Genomic DNA, 5,399 nt, shown 5'->3' with positions numbered 1-5,399 from the left:
ATCCTCGACTTTGGCGTTGTCATCTACAAAATGGCTTCCAACACTCTACTCAGCAAACTGGATGCAGTCTATCACAGTGCCATCCGTTTTGTCACTAAAGCACCTTATACCACCCACCACTGCGACTTGTATGCTCTAGTCGGCTGGCCCTCGCTACATATTCGTCGCCAGACCCACTGGCTCCAGGTCATCTACAAGTCCATGCTAGGTAAAGCTCCGCCTTATCTCAGTTCACTGGTCACGATGGCAACACCCATCCGTAGCACGCGCTCCAGCAGGTGTATCTTACTGATCATCCCTAAAGCCAACACCTCATTTGGCCGTCTTTCGTTCCAGTACTCTGCTGCCTGTGACTGGAACGAACTGCAAAAATCGCTGAAGTTGGAGACTTTTATCTCCCTCACCAACATCAAACATCAGCTATCCGAGCAGCTAACCGATCGCTGCAGCTGTACATAGTCTATTGGTAAATAGCCCACCCATTTTCACCTACCTCATTCCCATACTGTTTTTATACTGTTTTTTATTTATTTACTTTTCTGCTCTTTTGCACACCAATATCTCTACCTGTACATGACCATCTGATCATTTATCACTCCAGTGTTAATCTGCAAAATTGTAATTATTCGCCTACCTCCTCATGCCTTTTGCACACATTGTATATAGACTGCCCCTTTTTTTCTACTGTGTTATTGACTTGTTAATTGTTTACTCCATGTGTAACTCTGTGTTGTCTGTTCACACTCCTATGCTTTATCTTGGCCAGGTCGCAGTTGCAAATGAGAACTTGTTCTCAACTAGCCTACCTGGTTAAATAAATGTGAAATAAATAAAAATAAAAATCTTTGTAGTGACTGGGTGTATTGATGCACCATCCAAAGTGTAATTAATAACTTCACCATCCTCAAACGGATATTCAATGTCTATTCTTTTAAAATCCATCTACCAATAGGTGTTCTTCTTTGTGAGGCATTGGAAAACCTCCCTGGTTGTTGTGGTTCAATCTGTGTTTGAAATTCCCTGCTTGACTGAGGGACCTTAAAGATAATTATATGTGTGGGGTACAGAGATGAGGTAGTCATTCAAAAATCATGTTAATTAAACACTATTATTTCACACATTGTGAGTCCATGCAACTTATGTGACTTGTTAACTGACTTTGTCCCCGTGGACAAACTGCACAGACTTGTCCCATGCCCTTATGAAGTGAAACACTATCGCCAAGGTAGCAAAAGGGGAATTTGGCTTCGGGCCAACCCGATTACGTCGTCTTAGGATAGGGCCCTCGTTAATTAAAGGGAGAGAGAGAGCAAATTAGCTGCTGCAATTAACCTTTAAATGGCTGCCAATCTGGGATGAGCAAGAATGAATGATAGTGAAGCCACTGCTATAAATCCAAAGCATTGCCCCGTTCGACTCTAAATGTGTCAGGAGGTTGAAGTCAAAAGAGTTGTTTGCAATCCACTGAAGATGAATAGAATTTATATTAGAGTGAATTAAGGAGACACTCTTATCCAGAGCTATTTACAAATCAAATCAAACCCACAACCCTTGGTGATGCCATGCTCTACCAACGGAGTCACACGGGACCTATTGGTGCACAATGGAATTGCTTTCTGTTTACACTGTTTACACTACCTCTGTTTTGAACGTGGTACAATGGAGATGCTGGAATCAGCGCTCCATGATAAGTCTTGCCTTTCTATTGAACTGCAAACGAATAAATCATCAGATGACTGACAGAAATCCCCCCCCCCCCTCGGGACAGTGACTATAAACATATCCAGCAAGGGGTACCCCCACCCACCCAAGGGACATAAATCACTCCCACGGTGCCTTGCAGTGACACACAGAACAGTGGAAATGTGGTCATGGTGACGTCTGCAGGCCTGATGGCGTGACAGGGTCCCTGTGCCTCCTGGATCCGTCAGTGTGTGTCTCCGGATGATAAGGAACAAAGGTGAAGGAACGACAATGCTTCTGAGAGTGCAGCATGAGCAGAGAGTGGAGTGGTTTCAAATGGCTCTGTGTGAGTGTCTCTTGGTGGCATTTTTCGATAACCAGGCGGAAATGATAACTCCCCGCCCAGTTTTGCATTTTTGAGGAGGTGTAAAATAATTTCCATTACCCTTGTTGATTGGTTTTTGCATTCATAGGCATCCACCCACTCGCCTGAGCCATTGTACCTACTTAAGAACAGGCATCCACACATAGACCTATTGGGATAAATACACAGAGCGCCCTTGACAATGGTCTTTCTAAACCCTTCTGCATAATGTTGATTACATGTATAATCCAGTCTACAGCGAAGATGCCATTTCCCATGTAAATGTGCTTTCCCCCATCGTACTCCTATATCAGTACATGAATCATCCTAGAGATGTAACTGTAGTTTACCATGTGTGGAGGAAAAGCTCTTTTTAAATCATTCCTGGGTAACAATTAAGTACCTTACTGTGATTGTTTTCAATTAAAATGGTCAATAAGAAACAAATAGCTTTTTTAGCAAGGAGCAATTTCGCACTCAAGAATTTTACTAGGACTGTCTGGGAGTGGTCTGAGTGGGGAGGGGAAAACTGAAAACTAGCTGTTACTGGCGGAGAGGTTTGTAACTTTCTTTCTTATTGGTCTATTAACTAATTTACTGCCAAGTGAAGTCACCAGGCAGGCCAAAACTCCATCCCACCAAAACAGGCTGACATTTCGGACGGTCGTTTCAAACAGCTCTTACACTAAAAGGGTATTATCTATCAAGGCACAAGGCGAGACTCAGATGCAGACACAGGAGGCAGATGGATGGAGTTTTACAATGTTTATTAATCCAAAAAGGGGGTTAGGTAAGAGAATGGTCATGTACAGGCAAAAGGTCAAAACCAGTTCAGAGTCCAATAGGTACAGAAGGGCAGGCAGATTCAAGGTCGGGGCAGGCAGATTCAAGGTCGGGGCAGGCAGGATGATCAAGCAGGCGGGAAAGTAGTCTAGAGACAGGCAGGGGTCAAAACCGGGAAGACTAGCAAAAGAGAATAGCATGGGCGTGACAGTTATCATCAATTTCACAATTTCACAGTATTATTCCAACCTCGTAGTGTAGAAATACATATAAAACTAGTTTTAGTTTAATGGCTTTTAGAAAACACTGCAGCACCATGTAATACTGATTGACTGTGTACCAAAATAGCACCTATTGCCTACGTAGTGCACTTCTGTTGACCAGGGCCCATAAAAGAAAGTAGTGCACTACTTTTGACCAGGGCCCATAAAAGAAAGTAGTGCACTACTTTTGACCAGGGCCCATAAAAGACAGTAGTGCACTACTTTTGACCAGGGCCCATAAAAGAAAGTAGTGCACTACTTTTGACCAGGACCCATAAAAGAAAGTAGTGCACTACTTTTGACCAGGGCCCATAAAAGAAAGTAGTGCACTACTTTCGACCAGGGCCCATAAAAGAAAGTAGTGCACTACTTTCGACCAGGGCCCATAAAAGAAAGTAGTGCACTGTAGAGAATAAAGTGCCAGTTAGACTGACTGAGAGACTCATCCACTTCAAAAGACCACAAAGGTGTGCAGTAATAGATAGCACATTAACTATGACTGTTTTACTGAGAAATGTGTTTGTTTTTCATAATTTTGTCAGCTACTTTTCTTAAATTGCTTTGAATATTGTAAGGTTTTATTGCGTTGGTATCATATTTATAGGGAATTTATATGATGTTGTGTAGGGCTCACTTGAAAAAGAGACCTTGGTCACAACGGGATCCGCTGTTCATTATTTAAAATGTTTGATCCGCACTGTCAACGCACTGTCAACGCACTGTCAACGCACTGTCACTGATGAACTGGGGGGGGATCTGTTCTAAACAGTGTGTAGTATGGTTAGTACATTTAGGACCCGTTTCCTAGACCTGGATTAAGTCCTGTGGTGCATTCAGCTCAATGTTAGCTTAGTCCTGCGGTGCATTCAGCTCAATGTTAGTTTAGTCCTGTGGTACATTCAGCTCAATGTTAGTTTAGTCCTGTGGTGCATTCAGCTCAATGTTAGTTTAGTCCTGTGGTACATTCAGCTCAATGTTAGTTTAGTCCTGTGGTGCATTCAGCTCAATGTTAGTTTAGTCCTGTGGTACATTCAGCTCAATGTTAGTTTAGTCCTGTGGTACATTCAGCTCAATGTTAGTTTAGTCCTGTGGTGCATTCAGCTCAATGTTAGTGTGTTCCTGTGGTGCATTCAGCTCAATGTTAGTTTAGTCCTGTGGTACATTCAGCTCAATGTTAGTTTAGTCCTGTGGTGCATTCAGCTCAATGTTAGTGTGTTCCTGTGGTGCATTTAGCTCAATGTTAGTTTAGTCCTGTGGTACATTCAGCTCAATGTATGCTACGTTGCGTGACGGTTTTTACTGAAAGACAAGTTTCCCCAAAACGCTGCACAAAGTTCTTCAAGAGCCTTTCAGGTACGTTTGATCCAGTTTTGATGTGTGTTGCGAGGTGTGGTCTTTGATCAATATAGGTGTGACCATTTTAAAAACGCAAAAGTCGTGTAGCCCACACCACTGGACTACAATGCGATTTCACAGGGAAAATATCCATTAAACATGTTTAGGCTTAATCTGCTTCTGGTAAGTCGTCCCGTTGTGAGGAGTAAGCTAGAAAGATGTCGGACAAAACTTGCGTTACTGTGCATCCATGTCTGTCTTTAAATGTGTTATTTTATCCTCAGCGAGCTACGTTACCTTTCTGTTATGTTTTTTATCAACCTACTTCCAGATTGGCCCATTGAACCTGCTTGTCAGCAGGAAGTGGGGAGATGAGGGATAAAGCACGTACTGTGGCCCTAAAAAAAAACTGAAACACACTTTAAATCCATTGTAGTGTTAAATCGACATTTTCACCCTGTTAATCGGGCGAAAGACCTAGCCTCTTGTTTCGCAGCCAATCACTATGAAATCACATCAAAACGGCAGTCAGTTTGAAGGAAGCTGAGGACAGAAGCTGAAGCCAGAAGCTGAGAACGTAACTTGCAATGGAGAGGAAGTGCCCACACACAGACCACAGACACATGTGTGCAGGCACGCACGGATGGACGTAGGCACGGATGCACACACACACACGTCTGTAGCATGTTCCAGTTCATTTGGAGCCTGCCCAGAGAGAACACACATTAATCTCTCTCTCTGTCTCTCTGCCTCTGTCTCTCTCTCTCTCTCTCTCTCTCTCTCTCGCTCTCTGTCTCTCTTTCTGTCTCTCTCTCTCTCTCTCTCTCTCTCTCTCTCTCTCTCTCTCTCTCTCTCTCTCTCTTTCCTCTGTCTCTCTTTCTGTCTTTCTGTCTTTCTCTGTTTGTATCTCTGTCTGTCTGTCTCTCTGCCTCTCTCTCTCTTTCTCTCTCGCTCTCTGTCTCTCTTTCTCT

Source organism: Oncorhynchus nerka, linkage group LG25, assembly GCF_034236695.1.
Source record: "Oncorhynchus nerka isolate Pitt River linkage group LG25, Oner_Uvic_2.0, whole genome shotgun sequence".
NCBI lineage: Eukaryota > Metazoa > Chordata > Actinopteri > Salmoniformes > Salmonidae > Oncorhynchus > Oncorhynchus nerka.
Note: the sequence above shows the minus strand (reverse complement) of the source record.